Here is a 16,573-nt window from a genome sequence, read left to right on the forward strand (position 1 = left end):
GGCGGCTGAGAGAAGTGTCCGGACCGAATGGAGAAGATGACGACAGAGGCACTGGATGTGACAGGTATGTGCTGCTGTATAGCAAGTACAGCAAAATGCCTTCGGTGCTAGTGTTTGCGGGGGATGGGGGGCAGTAGTTTAACTTAGAGAATTAGGCCATATGCATTGGTGCTTGGGCCCCGGACCTTTTGAGAGCCTAGCAACGCCCCTGGCTTGTATTATGTTTAACATACCCGAGACGGATCCGTCATGAACTCCATTGAAAGTCAGGTGGGGAACGGATCTGTTTTCTATTGTGTCAGAGAAAACTGCTCTTCATCCCATGATCCAGCCTTCCCTGATGCCACATTAATCACACAGGTAACACCGCTGAAGAAGGTCCACCTGGACCGAAATGTTCGGTGACTTACTGTGGAAAATTATGATAAAAATATCTGGATCAGAAATCCGTTTGATGTCTCTGTAAAGAATAATAAACTATATCTTTATTTGCAACATAAACATTGGAGTGCTGCGATTTTTCTCTTTACTTTGCTCCGCATCCCATGACGGAAAGAAAACCGCAGCATGCTGCGGTTTGTTCTCTGGTATGGGAACAAAACCAAACAGAACGGAATGCATTTTAGAGCATTCCGTTCTGTTCAGTTACGTTTTGTTCCCATTGACAATGAATGGAGACTAAACTGAAGCGTTTTTCTCCGGTATTGAGATCCTATGACGGATCTCAATACCGGAAAATAGAAACGCTAGCGTGAAAGTAGCCTTACTATACTTTATATACACATGTAAGATTCTGACCGTATCTCATGCATAATGAAGGCACTCAGTATTATCAGCTAGAGCACAGTTACAGTCCCCGTTTATACACAGTCACACAGTACTAAAGGCTTGAATTCCACCCACACCACTGTCCCTACCTATTTTCACGATCCGTGCTACATGACGGCCCACAACTGGACGACAGTCCCTTCCTAAGTGCTTGAGTCTAAAAGGGAATAGGTAGCTGGGAAGAAAAATAATGAACATAGTGACAGAAACACCCGATACAGTAACACTGACGAGTAGGAAAGAACCAACTGGACTGGAACAAAACCAGAAGAGACAAAACAGAATAAAACAGCACACAAAGATCAGAAGCAATAAAGCCCTGAGGTCAATACCGGGAGAGTTCACCAAACCAGAACGGATGCCAAGAACCAGAAACGATACCAAGCCAGGGTCAACACCAGGAGCGTCCACAGAGCCAAATCAGAATCCAAGAGCAGTGTCGGAGGGATAGACGAGGTCAGAAGTCCATGTATATTTTAGCCATAAGGAAGCGCTATCATTGGGAACAGGAGGAGTTTGGAGAATGGATATCTCAATAGCAGGGTGAGGTCTGTGGCTTATAACTTTGGTCCAATAAGGGCTGCATAATAAGTTGTTTCTATCTTAAAATAGAGAACATATAGTGTGGTGTCCCTGAAGAGTACACTCCAACACCAACCATAAGGTCATATGGTACTCTAATATTCATATACTACAATGTGCAGTGGTGAAAGAGCAGCGCTATACAATGCCCAGCTAAATAGTGCAATACAGGCAGGGCCTCAATAGTGTATATACAGTAGAATGAAGTTAGTAGAGTATAGTACCTGGATAAATAGCACATATACTGTATCACCAAATATGTACCATGCGTTGCACAAGCAAATATTGTTTACAGTGACAAGTTTTTAACATGCTTTTCCATGTCCTGATTCCCACACAACCAGATAGGGGGACTGGGTGTGCGGCACACTGAGATGGTTGGGATGGTGAAGTATATTATTATATTACATTAACTACATCAAAAGTCGGAGCCTGGAAATTGTTTATTATATTGTGTTACATAAAAATAGGAAAGATGAGTGGCAGTGCATAGACACTTAATGGTTATGGCTGCCACTATTATATGGGCAGTGCGGGTGGCACTGGCACTATTATATTGACACTATAGCTCAAACTATTATATGGCACTATACTATTTGGGCTCAATTGAGGTTATAAAGCTGGTAGTTATATGGGTCCCTGGGTCGATCAATGAAACTGTTGGTACTACGCTTCTATCAAATAAGCACTATATGCCACTATAATGTGAGCGGCGTATGGTGGTATATTATATGCAGTGACTTGTAATACCATCATCCTACTGTGTATAGATAGATAAATGATACATAGATTCGCTCTGGTAGTTAGGACTAGCAGATGCAGTATAGAGGCAAAGTACCCAGTTTTTAAATCAAACAGCGGTGTTTATTCACACATTGGTGTATAACAAAATGCAGATAAAGTAACATAGTAACATAGTAACATGGTACATAAGGCCGAAAAAAGACATTTGTCCATCCAGTTCGGCCTGTTATCCTGCAAGTTGATCCAGAGGAAGGCAAAAAAAAAAACCTGTGAGGTAGAAGCCAATTTTCTCCACTTTAGGGGAATAAAAAATTCCTTCCCGACTCCAATCAGGCAATCAGAATAACTCCCTGGATCAACGACCCCTCTCTAGTAGCCATAGCCTGTAATATTATTACGCTCCAGAAATACATCCAGGCCCCTTTTGAATTCCTTTATTGTACTCACCATCACCACCTCCTCAGGCAGAGAGTTCCATAGTCTCACTGCTCTTACCGTAAAGAACCCTTTTCTATGTTTGTGTACAAACCTTCTTTCCTCCAGACGCAGAGGATGTCCCCTCATCACAGTCACAGTCCTGGGGATAAATAGATGATGGGATAGATCTCTGTACTGACCCCTGATATATTTATACATAGTAATTATATCTCCCCTCAGTCGTCTTTTTTCTAAAGTGAATAACCCTAATTTTGATAATCTTTCAGGGTACTGTAGTTTCCCCATTCCAGTTATTACTTTAGTTGCCCTCCTCTGAACCCTCTCCAGCTCTGCTATGTCTGCCTTGTTTACAGGAGCCCAGAACTGTACACAGTATTCCATGTGTGGTCTGACTAGCGATTTGTAAAGTGGTAGGACTATGTTCTTATCACGGGCATCTATGCCCCTTCTGATGCAACCCATTATCTTATTGGCCTTGGCAGCAGCTGCCTGACACTGGGTTTTGCTGCTTAGTTTGCTGTTTATTAAAATTCCTAGATCCTTTTCCATGTCAGTGTTACCGAGTGTTTTACCATTTAGTATGTACGGGTGACTTGCATTTTTCCTTCCCATGTGCATAACCTTACATTTGTCAGTGTTAAACCTCATCTGCCACTTATCTGCCCAAGCCTCCAATCTATCCAGATCCCTCTGTAGTAGTATACTGTCCTCATCAGTGTAAATTACTTTACACAGTTTAGTGTCATCTGCGAAAATTGATACTTTACTATGCAAGCCTTCTACAAGATCATTAATAAATATATTGAAGAGAATAGGGCCCAATACTGACCCCTGAGGTACCCCACTACTGACAGTGACCCAATCTGAGTGTGTACCGTTAATAACCACCCTCTGTTTTCTATCATTGAGCCAGTTACTTACCCACATACAGATGTTTTCTCCCAGTCCGAGCATTCTCATTTTATATACTAACCTTTTATGAGGTACAGTGTCAAATGCTTTGGAGAAGTCCAGATATACGACATCCATTGATTCGCCGCTGTCAAGTCTAGAACATACCTCCTCATAGAAACTGATTAAATTAGTCTGACATGACCGATCCCTCACGAAGCCATGCTGATATGGCGTTATTTTCTTATTTCCGTTAAGATGCTCTAAGATAGCATCTCTCAGAAAACCTTCAAACAGTTTACCCACAACAGATGTTAAACTTACCGGCCTATAGTTTCCAGGCTCTGTTTTTGGCCCCTTTTTGAATATTGGCACCACATATGCCACGCGCCAATCCTGTGGGACATTCCCTGTCAGTATAGAGTCCGCAAATATCAGAAATAAGGGTCTGGCTATGACATTACTTAATTCCTTTAGGATACGGGGGTGTATGTCATCCGGTCCTGGTGATTTGTCTATTTTAATCTTTTTAAGTCGCTGATGTACTTCTTCCTGGGTCAGACAGGACACTTTTAATGGGGAATTTATTTTTGCATTCTGCATGTCATCTGACAATTTATTTTCCTCAGTGAATACATTGGAGAAAAAAATATTTAACAGCTTTGCTTTCTCCTCGTCGCTCTCTGCGACTCCACCCTCATTACTCTTTAAAGGGCCAACACCTTCAGATTTATACTTTTTAACATTTATATAATTGAAGAACATTTTAGGGTTAGTTTTACTCTCTTTGGCAATTAATCTCTCGGTCTCTAGTTTGGCCGCTTTTATTAGTTTTTTACATGTTCTATTTTTTTCCTTATAGTTTTTCAGTGCTTCCGTGCCACCCTCCTGTTATAGTGATTTATATGCTTTCTTTTTGTCATTTATTGCTTTCTTTACAGTTCTATTTATCCACATTGGTTTCTTTTTGTTCCTTAACCTTTTATTCCCATACGGTATGTACCTCTCACAATGAGATTTTAGGATGTTTTTAAAGATATCCCATTTTGTGTCTGTATTTGTGAGGACTTTGTCCTAGTTAGTTTGGCCTATGGACTCTCTTAGTTGGCTAAATTTAGCTTTTTTGAAGTTTGGTATTTTTGTTCCTCCCTGTAGAAACGCTCTTTTGAATGATAATTGGAAAGTTATTACTTTATGGTCACTATTTCCCAGGTGTCCCCCAACCTGCACGTCTGTTGTTCTGTCAGGTCTATTGGTTAATACTAAGTCCAGTATGGCCGTCCCTCTAGTCGGGTCCTGAACCAGTTGGGAAAGGTAATTGTCTTTGGTTATTGCCAAAAACCTGTTTCCCTTATGAGATATACAAGTTTCAGTTTCCCAGTCTATATCTGGGTAGTTGAAGTCCCCCATAATAACCACCTCATTATGATTTGCCGTCTCGTCTATCTCGTTTAGTAGTAGATTTTCTGTGGACTCTGGTATATTAGGTGGTTTATAGTAAACTCCTATTAGTAATTTATTGTTGTTTTTAGCTCCATGTATCTCTACCCACAGTGACTCCACATGTTCATGTCCCTCACTTATATCTTCTCGGACTGTGGGCTTTAGACAGGACTTTATATAAAGGCAGACCCCTCCCCCTCTCCGGTTTTGACGATCCTTTCTAAACAGACTGTAACCTTGTACATTAACTGCCCAGTCATAACTATCATCCAGCCATGTCTCAGTTATTCCCACTATGTCATAGTCCTCCTCACACATCACTAATTCCAGTTCACCAGTTTTATTAGTCAGGCTTCTGGCATTAGTATACATACATTTGAGAGGTTTATGTATATTTTTTACACTACACCTTTCCTTCTGAACTGTTCTAGTCCCTCCTTCCATTCCTCCCCCATTCTTATTACCTTGCCCCCGGTCTCTATCTGCACTATCTTCCCCTCCTATAACGTAATTACCCTCCCGCCCAGTCCCTAGTTTAAACACTCCTCCAACCTTCTAGCCATCTTTCTCCCCAGCACAGCTGCCCCTTCCCCATTGAGGTGCAGCCCGTCCCTACGATAGAGCCTGTAGCCGATAGAAAAATCGGCCCAGTTCTCCAGGAACCCAAACCCCTCCTTCCTACACCAGTTCTTGAGCCACTTGTTAATCTCCCTAATCTCCCATTGCCTTTCTTGTGTGGCTCGTGGTACAGGCAGTATTTCGGAAAATACTACCTTTGAGGTCCTTGCCCTCAGCTTTTGACCTAAATCCCTGAAATCATTTTTAAGGACTCTCCACCTACCTCTAACTTTGTCATTGGTTCCGATATGGACCATGACCGCTGGATTGTCTCCAGTCCCTCCCAGTAATCTGTCAACCCGATCCGCGATGTGTCGAACTCTAGCGCCAGGAAGACAGCACACTGTTCGGCGATCACGGTCTTTGTGACAGATTTCCCTATCTGTTCCCCTAATAATGGAGTCTCCCACTACCAGCACCTGTCTGGCCTGCCCTGCTCTCCTGGTTCCCTGCTTACTGGAGCTGACATTCCCCTGACTGGCAGAGGAAGTGTCCGGCTGTAGCGGTGCCGTCCCCGGACTGACATCCCCCTCATCTGCCAAACGTGCAAACTTGTTGGGGTGTGTCAGATCAGGGCTAGCCTCCCTGGCACTCTTCCCTCTACCCCGCTTTCTAACTTTCACCCAGCTAGCTACCTCACTTTCATCAGCCTCCTCTCTGTCACCCTCCCCCTCATCTACCCCAAAGAATGCTTGCTCGGTGAGAAGCAAACTCTTTTGCAAATTATCAAGTGTATCACAAAATGCAGGTGTCTTGGTGTTTGTTCACACACAAGGACAGTCCATAAACAATAAAAGTCACCTTTTCTCCTGGGTGTTAATTCACATCCAGTTAGCCGTTCAGCCTCATCATGTCCATAGGCGGCCTGTTCGCCCTAAGAGGAGCCTGAGTCCTCCAGCCCGGCTCAAACCTCAAATCCCAGCACAGCCCTCATTTCACAGCACACAGATTCCTGAGCTCCACTGTGAGAGGGAGGTAAATCCACCACACCTGGCAGTGCTGGCTGTTTTTTTATGCCTGGCAAAACCCGGCCTGGAACATGGGGAGTAGTCACCCACCCAGCACTTTGACTACTCCCAGTAAGAGCCGTCCCGGATTAGCTATGACAGCCATGCTAAATCTAAAGGTGTCAATTAGCAATAGCTGCTGCATAAAATTCCGGCCAGGAACCTCGATGACACATACCTTCCATCCACGATGATTCCAGGTACCTTCTTACAATAGATAGATATTAGATAGATAGCTAAATAGATGGATAGATAGATAGATAGATAAGATAGAGGATAGATAGTAGAAAGCAGGGGCGTAGCTAAAGGCTCATGGGCCCTGGTGCAAGAGTTCAGCTCTCCCCAACCCCCCCCCCCCCCCCCCCCCCACTCAGCGCTGGTGCACCTAGCTTTTATGATGCCCAAGGCAAATATTGAAATGCCCCCCCCCCTTCCCTCCAGTCCTACTGTTAAAGGGGTTGTCCTCTTTTTACTACTGATGACCTATCCTCAGGATAGGTCATCAATATCAGATCAGCCGGGGTCCTCCAGAACCCCCGACGATCAGCTATTTGAAGAGAGGGCAGCGCTCATATGAGAGCTGCTTTCTCTGTTCTGTTCACCTACTCGCCGTAGCATTTGCAGTGATGAGCAGGTAAACAGAGCAGAGAAGGCAGCGCTCATACAAAAAAAAAACTGACAACCCCTTTAAAGATATACTTGGAAAACATTACATACAGCGCTACAGAACATACAGGGTAATACAGCGCCACATACCTCTTACATCCAGTGACTTCTCTTCTCTGATGTAGATATTTTCTTTCCTCTTCTTCTCCTGTTAGACCAGACCACCATGGTGACTTCTTTCAGCCGTGCCTCATCTGTGGAGTTTAACAAACAGAATCTTACTTTCCTACTTTTCCATCATCCTCCTCACCTTCTCAACACCCCATCCTGCCACCCCCAATACTGTGCCCACTGTGCTCCCCAATACTTTCCTGCAGAAACAGTCCCCCTGAAAATACTGGTACCACACAGATAGAGCGTCAGTACAAAAACACCCCTTTATATTGTGTGCTAGTACAAAAATATCCTGCCTTCCTTTCAGATCAGACCCCCATATAAAACCCTAAATGAGATTCCCCCATCTCAGACCAAACATCCTTTAGACCTCTATGTCAGACCCCATATAAGACCCCAGTTTTAGACCTCAGATCAGACCCCCATTAGACCTCCATGTAAGACCCCGACCCAATATCAGACCTCAGATAAGACCCCCATTAGACCTCCAGACCCCCATTAGACCTTCAGACCCCCATATCAGACCTCCACACCCCCATATCAGACCTCCAGACTCCCACTAGACCTTCAGACCCCCATTAGACCTCTAGACCCCCATATCTGACCCCCATTAGACCTCTAGACCCTCAATCAGACCTCCATACTCCCAATCAGACCCCCATTAGACCTTTAGACCCCTAATCAGACCCCCATTAGACCTCCAGACCTCTCCAGACCCCCCAGTCAGACCTCTCCAGACCCCCAGTCAGACCTCCAGACCCCCCCCCCCATTAGATCCCTTTAGGCCCCCAGTAAGACCTCTAGACCCCCCCAGTCAGACCTCCAGACCCCCCATAGACCACTCCAGACCCCCATTAGACCTCTGCAGACCCCCAGTGAGACCTCTCCAGACCCCCCATTAGACCTCCATATCAGACCTCAGATCAGACTGTAAAATAATAAAGTAACTTACCTCTCCTGCCACCACTTCTACCTGTTCTGGCAGTCTTTTCTTCTCAGGGCCCGCGCTGCACTCACCTGACCTCCTGCAGCGTCAGGTCAGAGTGCGCTGTGTACGTCCTGACGCTGCAGGCAGCCAGGACACAACAGCGCTGACCCTGAGAAGAGCGAGCAGGAGGAGAGGTAAGTACTGGACAGCGCTCACAGCGCTTCTCTCCCCCTGCAGACTAGTGAGCTCTTCCATTATGGAAGCGCTCGCCAGTATTCCCTTTATAAGATGCACTGCATCTTATAAAGGGAAAAGTACAGTACCATTGGCAAGGGGGGCCCAGAGGGTCCAGGCTTAGGGGCCTGGTCGCAACCGCGACCGCTGCGATCCCTATAGTTACGCCAGTGGTAGAAAGATAGATGATTGATTGATAGATAGTTGATAGTTAGATAGAAAGATAGATAGATCAGACCTCCCAAGTGTCCCTCTTTTGGACCCAAGTCCCTCTGTCCCGCTTTGCACCTTAAATGTCCCTCTTTTTGAGCTGAGGTATAAATTTGCATTATTACATTTACAATATTGATCCAGAAATGATTTGTATGGTTCCTATCTTCATGACCCAGCCTTGCATATTATTTCATTATTTGATGCAATTTGGATTTTAAAAATGTCAGCTCTCTGACTATTGACCCTCAGTCCGCCGTCAGGTGCTGATGGAACAGGCTGTAAGCACATTCATGTGGATATCCGGGGCACAGGAGCCTGAACTGTGCAGAAGCCTCCAGCAGGCGGCGCAGTGCACAAGTCCTAGGGATACCTGGTTTTTGTCCCGCTCCTGTCTTCCGCCTTTTGTTTACAGGGGAGAGGGCCGCACTGCGCATGAGCGGTACTGACTGCTGGCACAGGCTGTGGAGACCAGAAGAGGAGACAGTGGCCGCTGTGATGAGCCCCGAGTCCCCGAGGTGTAGTGTGCGGTTCCCTGGAGGCAGCCATTGATGCCCTGTGCTCCGCTCCTCCTGGCCCTCGTGCCAGCTGTATGTAAGTGCCCCTGCACCCTGCGGTCAGTGCTTCAGTACACTGTATTGTACAGAAGTTCTATATTGTGTATGTATAATATGTAATTATCTATCGAATTCAATGGAGCTCAACCAAAAGCAGGACCGCGCCATTCTACACGAAAACCGCAGGGTTGTGTGAACATACCCTTACTGTCTGCTCACTATGTTCACACAACGCTGCGGTTTCCGTGTAGAATGGCGCGGTCCTGCTTTTGGTTGAGCTCCATTGAATGGAACGGGTTTCCATTGTAACCGCACTGAGAATGGACGGGTATATTCTTGGCACGGTCTGGAAAACCGCACGTGAAAACTCAATGCCGCCTCCCACTGAAAACACTGGGATGTCGGTTTCAGCGCAGATTCGGCGAGGCTTACATCATTGAATCCGAGCTGTCGTGTGAACATACCCTGCGTATATCACTGCAGAGGCCAGTGATTGGCTGCAGTGGTCATGTAAACAAAGCCTGGCAGAGTGGTAGCCCTGGAGCGGAGGACTGCCTTCAGCCTATGTTTCTATTATTATCGTGCACCTCTGCTTTGGGGCTCATACACACAAACATTATTTTTTTTCCGTGTCAGTAACGTTTTGTGTGCGGCCCGTATGCGGAACCATTCACTTCAATGGGGCCCCAAAATAACGGAAATGATTCTGTGTGCCTTCCCTGTCCGCATAGCCATTCCACAAAAAAATAGAACATGTCCTATTATTGTTCGCGTTACGGACAAGGACAGGACTGTTCTATTAGGGGCCGGCCCTTCCGTTCCGCAAAATGCCGAATGCACACGGACACTATCCGTGTTTTCCAGATCCGCAATTTGCAAACCTCCAGTGGTCGTGTGCGTGAGCCCTTAAAGAGGTTTGGGTCGGCGGGGGTCTGACTCTCTGATACAAGCGCCGCCTGCACTTCATACAGCTGGTCGGCGGGGGTGTCAAGTGTGTGACCCCCGCCGATCTGATATTGATGACTTATCCTGAGGATAGGTTATCAATCTTACAACCCTCGCCAACCCCTTTAAGCGTTTAAGGGCCCACTTTACAGTTCAGGTGTTTATAAGTGTTGTCCGCCTGGTCTTCATGAGTCCCCTCATCACTAATGGTGGGCACCAGTCATTGGTGAGAGGGGCAGGGGGGGCGCTCCTTTAATGAATACAGTGGACTCTCAGGGCTCTGCATTTTACGGAACAGAACAGCCTGGCCCTAATAGAACAGTCCTATCCTGGTCCGTAATGCGGACAATAATAGGACATGTTCTATTTTTTTGTGGAATGTGGACATACAGACACGGAATGCACACGCAGTCATTTCCGTTTCTTTGCGGCCCCATTGAAGCGAATGGTTCCGCATATGGGCCCCAAAAAAAACAAAAACGGACAAAAAATACGTTCATGTGCGTGAGCCCTTAAGCAAATAATACCTTCCGTCAGCAGTGACAAAGGGATGAGATCAGTGTGATCTTCTCACATGTGTGTACTAACAGGTCTGCCCCTTTAATGTCTAAAAACTGGAGCAATTCTGGCAGGACTTGGGTTTCTACACATTTAGACAAGGGGACGGGGCTGTGTAGGAAAGGTGTGACCTGAGATGCGCCATTTTGTGCCACAATTCTGGCGTAATTATCTGTCTGAAAATAAACCAACCAAGAGTCAGAGAAAAGCGTCTGTCCCTGCAGCACATGTATCGTCCGACCTGAGCCCCTGTGATAGATCTGCAGCACATGTATCGTCCGGCCTGAGCCCCTGTGATAGATCTGCAGCACATGTATCGTCCGGCCTGAGCCCCTGTGATAGATCTGCAGCACATGTATCGTCCGGCCTGAGCCCCTGTGATAGATCTGTTGCACATGTATCGTCCGGCCTGAGCCCTTGTGATAGATCTGCTGCACATGTATCGTCCGGCCTGAGCCCCTGTGATAGATCTGCAGCACATGTATCGTCCGGCCTGAGCCCCTGTGATAGATCTGTTGCACATGTATCGTCCGGCCTGAACCCCTGTGATAGATCTGCTGCACATGTATCGTCCGGCCTGAGCCCCTGTGATAGATCTGCTGCACATGTATCGTCCGGCCTGAGCCCCTGTGATAGATCTGCTGCACATGTATCGTCCGGCCTGAGCCCCTGTGATAGATCTGCAGCACATGTATCGTCCGGCCTGAGCCCCTGTGATAGATCTGCAGCACATGTATCGTCCGGCCTGAGCCCTCGTGATAGATCTGCTGCACATGTATCGTCCGGCCTGAGCCCCTGTGATAGATCTGCAGCACATGTATCGTCCGGCCTGAGCCCCTGTGATAGATCTGCAGCACATGTATCGTCCGGCCTGAGCCCCTGTGATAGATCTGCTGCACATGTATCGTCCGGCCTGAGCCCCCGTGATAGATCTGCAGCACATGTATCGTCCGGCCTGAGCCCCTGTGATAGATCTGCAGCACATGTATCGTCCGGCCTGAGCCCCTGTGATAGATCTGCTGCACATGTATCGTCCGGCCTGAGCCCCTGTGATAGATCTGCAGCACATGTATCGCCCGGCCTGAGCCCCTGTGATAGATCTGCAGCACATGTATCGCCCGGCCTGAGCCCCTGTGATAGATCTGCTGCACATGTATCGCCCGGCCTGAGCCCCTGTGATAGATCTGCTGCACATGTATCGCCCGGCCTGAGCCCCCGTGATAGATCTGCTGCACATGTATCGTCCGGCCTGAGCCCCCGTGATAGATCTGCTGCACATGTATCGTCCGGCCTGAGCCCCTGTGATAGATCTGCTGCACATGTATCGTCTGTCCTGAGCCCCTGTGATAGATCTGCAGCACATGTATCGTCCGACCTGAGCCCCTGTGATAGATCTGCTGCACATGTATCGCCCGGCCTGAGCCCCTGTGATAGATCTGCAGCACATGTATCGTCCGGCCTGAGCTCCTGTGATAGATCTGCAGCACATGTATCGTCCGGCCTGAGCCCCTGTGATAGATCTGCAGCACATGTATCGTCCGGCCTGAGCCCCTGTGATAGATCTGCAGCACATGTATCGTCCGGCCTGAGCCCCTGTGATAGATCTGCAGCACATGTATCGTCCGGCCTGAGCCCTCGTGATAGATCTGCTGCACATGTATCGTCCGGCCTGAGCCCCTGTGATAGATCTGCAGCACATGTATCGTCCGGCCTGAGCCCCTGTGATAGATCTGCAGCACATGTATCGCCCGGCCTGAGCCCCTGTGATAGATCTGCTGCACATGTATCGCCCGGCCTGAGCCCCTGTGATAGATCTGCTGCACATGTATCGCCCGGCCTGAGCCCCCGTGATAGATCTGCTGCACATGTATCGTCCGGCCTGAGCCCCCGTGATAGATCTGCTGCACATGTATCGTCCGGCCTGAGCCCCTGTGATAGATCTGCTGCACATGTATCGTCCGGCCTGAGCCCCTGTGATAGATCTGCTGCACATGTATCGTCCGGCCTGAGCCCTTGTGATAGATCTGCTGCACATGTATCGCCCGGCCTGAGCCCCTGTGATAGATCTGCTGCACATGTATCGTCCGGCCTGAACCCCTGTGATAGATCTGCTGCACATGTATCGTCCGGCCTGAGCCCCTGTGATAGATCTGCTGCACATGTATCGTCCGGCCTGAGCCCCTGTGATAGATCTGCAGCACATGTATCGTCCGGCCTGAGCCCCTGTGATAGATCTGCAGCACATGTATCGCCCGGCCTGAGCCCCTGTGATAGATCTGCTGCACATGTATCGTCCGGCCTGAGCCCCTGTGATAGATCTGCAGCACATGTATCGCCCGGCCTGAGCCCCTGTGATAGATCTGCAGCACATGTATCGCCCGGCCTGAGCCCCTGTGATAGATCTGCTGCACATGTATCGCCCGGCCTGAGCCCCTGTGATAGATCTGCTGCACATGTATCGCCCGGCCTGAGCCCCCGTGATAGATCTGCTGCACATGTATCGTCCGGCCTGAGCCCCCGTGATAGATCTGCTGCACATGTATCGTCCGGCCTGAGCCCCTGTGATAGATCTGCTGCACATGTATCGTCTGTCCTGAGCCCCTGTGATAGATCTGCAGCACATGTATCGTCCGACCTGAGCCCCTGTGATAGATCTGCTGCACATGTATCGCCCGGCCTGAGCCCCTGTGATAGATCTGCAGCACATGTATCGTCCGGCCTGAGCTCCTGTGATAGATCTGCTGCACATGTATCGTCCGGCCTGAGCCCCTGTGATAGATCTGCAGCACATGTATCGTCCGGCCTGAGCCCCTGTGATAGATCTGCAGCACATGTATCGTCCGGCCTGAGCCCCTGTGATAGATCTGCAGCACATGTATCGTCCGGCCTGAGCCCTCGTGATAGATCTGCTGCACATGTATCGTCCGGCCTGAGCCCCTGTGATAGATCTGCAGCACATGTATCGTCCGGCCTGAGCCCCTGTGATAGATCTGCAGCACATGTATCGCCCGGCCTGAGCCCCTGTGATAGATCTGCTGCACATGTATCGCCCGGCCTGAGCCCCTGTGATAGATCTGCTGCACATGTATCGCCCGGCCTGAGCCCCCGTGATAGATCTGCTGCACATGTATCGTCCGGCCTGAGCCCCCGTGATAGATCTGCTGCACATGTATCGTCCGGCCTGAGCCCCTGTGATAGATCTGCAGCACATGTATCGTCCGGCCTGAGCCCCTGTGATAGATCTGCTGCACATGTATCGTCCGGCCTGAGCCCCTGTGATAGATCTGCAGCACATGTATCGCCCGGCCTGAGCCCCTGTGATAGATCTGCTGCACATGTATCGTCCGCCCTGAGCCCCTGTGATAGATCTTCTGCACATGTATCGTCCGGCCTGAGCCCCTGTGATAGATCTGCTGCACATGTATCGTCCGGCCTGAGCCCCCGTGATAGATCTTCTGCACATGTATCGTCCGGCCTGAGCCCCCGTGATAGATCTGCAGCACATGTATCGTCCGGCCTGAGCCCCTGTGATAGATCTGCTGCACATGTATCGTCCGGCCTGAGCCCCTGTGATAGATCTGCAGCACATGTATCGTCCGGCCTGAGCCCCTGTGATAGATCTGCAGCACATGTATCGTCCGGCCTGAGCCCCTGTGATAGATCTGCAGCACATGTATCGTCCGGCCTGAGCCCCTGTGATAGATCTGCAGCACATGTATCGTCCGGCCTGAGCCCCTGTGATAGATCTGCTGCACATGTATCGTCCGGCCTGAGCCCCTGTGATAGATCTGCTGCACATGTATCGTCCGGCCTGAGCCCCTGTGATAGATCTGCTGCACATGTATCGCCCGGCCTGAGCCCCTGTGATAGATCTGCAGCACATGTATCGTCCGGCCTGAGCCCCTGTGATAGATCTGCAGCACATGTATCGTCCGGCCTGAGCCCTCGTGATAGATCTGCTGCACATGTATCGTCCGGCCTGAGCCCCTGTGATAGATCTGCAGCACATGTATCGTCCGGCCTGAGCCCCTGTGATAGATCTGCTGCACATGTATCGTCCGGCCTGAGCCCCTGTGATAGATCTGCAGCACATGTATCGTCCGGCCTGAGCCCCTGTGATAGATCTGCAGCACATGTATCGTCCGGCCTGAGCCCCTGTGATAGATCTGCTGCACATGTATCGTCCGGCCTGAGCCCCTGTGATAGATCTGCTGCACATGTATCGTCCGGCCTGAGCCCCTGTGATAGATCTGCAGCACATGTATCGTCCGGCCTGAGCCCCTGTGATAGATCTGCAGCACATGTATCGTCCGGCCTGAGCCCCTGTGATAGATCTGCTGCACATGTATCGTCCGGCCTGAGCCCCTGTGATAGATCTGCAGCACATGTATCGTCCGGCCTGAGCCCCTGTGATAGATCTGCTGCACATGTATCGTCCGGCCTGAGCCCCTGTGATAGATCTGCAGCACATGTATCGTCCGGCCTGAGCCCCTGTGATAGATCTGCAGCACATGTATCGCCCGGCCTGAGCCCCTGTGATAGATCTGCAGCACATGTATCGTCCGGCCTGAGCCCCTGTGATAGATCTGCTGCACATGTATCGTCCGGCCTGAGCCCCTGTGATAGATCTGCTGCACATGTATCGTCCGGCCTGAGCCCCTGTGATAGATCTGCTGCACATGTATCGCCCGGCCTGAGCCCCTGTGATAGATCTGCAGCACATGTATCGTCCGGCCTGAGCTCCTGTGATAGATCTGCAGCACATGTATCGTCCGGCCTGAGCCCCCGTGATAGATCTGCAGCACATGTATCGTCCGGCCTGAGCCCCCGTGATAGATCTGCAGCACATGTATCGTCCGGCCTGAGCCCCTGTGATAGATCTGCAGCACATGTATCGCCCGGCCTGAGCCCCTGTGATAGATCTGCAGCACATGTATCGTCCGGCCTGAGCCCCTGTGATAGATCTGCTGCACATGTATCGTCCGGCCTGAGCCCCTGTGATAGATCTGCTGCAGGTCTAGACGGCCTAAGCTTACACCATCTACAAGATTAGCACATCGGGGCCACTGACGCGCGGAGACCCCTTTATATAAAGAGGAAGGCCCTGTGATCAGAAGAAGTTACATGTAATACACGGATGGGATGTGTCAGCGATGCTCTCGGGGCTCATGCACATTGCCAGATTTCGGCTCCAGGGAACCTCCGCCTTTTATGGGAATGGTCTTACAGCTCGATACACCTCTGTATGCCGTTACTGCACCATTATATGGTCCATATTAGACTGTGACCTCCTCCTGTCCAATTATATCCTATGGACTGTGGTTGCCTTCATGAGACAGCCCTGTATTGGCAGGCAATGTATGGATGGAATAGTAACACACTGTTTTGCTGACTCTTCTCTTTTTTCCTTGCACTGCAGAAGTTCTCATCACCAGGACACTGACAAAGCTCCGTCTGTGTAAAGCAGGGATTGGCAAGCAATATGAAGAAGGTTCAGCCATTTCTGTGCGGCTGTAGAGATGCTGGGTAGGGAATTGCTGATGTCATATCTATTTAAAGTACAACTATCATTTACAGTATTTTTTTTGCAATGTGTGCGGCAGCGATACTGACTATTTTTGTAATATACTTTATTTACTGAAATCATATTTTTCTATAAAAAAGAATAGCTCTAAAGTGGCCCATTTTGTTCCTTAGCACAATCTTCTATTTACTTAAAAGGTTTTCCAGGATTTTGGTTTTCTTACTGATGACCTCTCCTCTGTATCTGATCGGTGCCGGGACCCCCGCCCATCAGCTATTTTGAGAAA

At 49.1% G+C, this 16,573-nt stretch overlaps 1 protein-coding gene across 2 annotated transcripts in view; it reads left to right on the forward strand.

Moving 5' to 3' along the window:
- The first annotated feature begins 9,155 nt into the window (after positions 1 to 9,155).
- ERCC4 (ERCC excision repair 4, endonuclease catalytic subunit) overlaps positions 9,156 to 16,573 on the forward strand; it is a 75,793-nt gene continuing 68,375 nt past the window's right edge. Inside the window, exons 1-2 of one of the 2 annotated variants that reach the window (XM_040440434.1) lie at positions 9,156 to 9,319; positions 16,183 to 16,289. The gene's annotated coding sequence lies outside the window, so the exon portion shown is untranslated. The remainder of the gene's footprint in view (positions 9,320 to 16,182; positions 16,290 to 16,573) is intronic. The other variant, XM_040440435.1, reaches the window with a different exon arrangement.

Source organism: Bufo bufo, chromosome 7, assembly GCF_905171765.1.
Source record: "Bufo bufo chromosome 7, aBufBuf1.1, whole genome shotgun sequence".
NCBI classification, from domain to species: domain Eukaryota; kingdom Metazoa; phylum Chordata; class Amphibia; order Anura; family Bufonidae; genus Bufo; species Bufo bufo.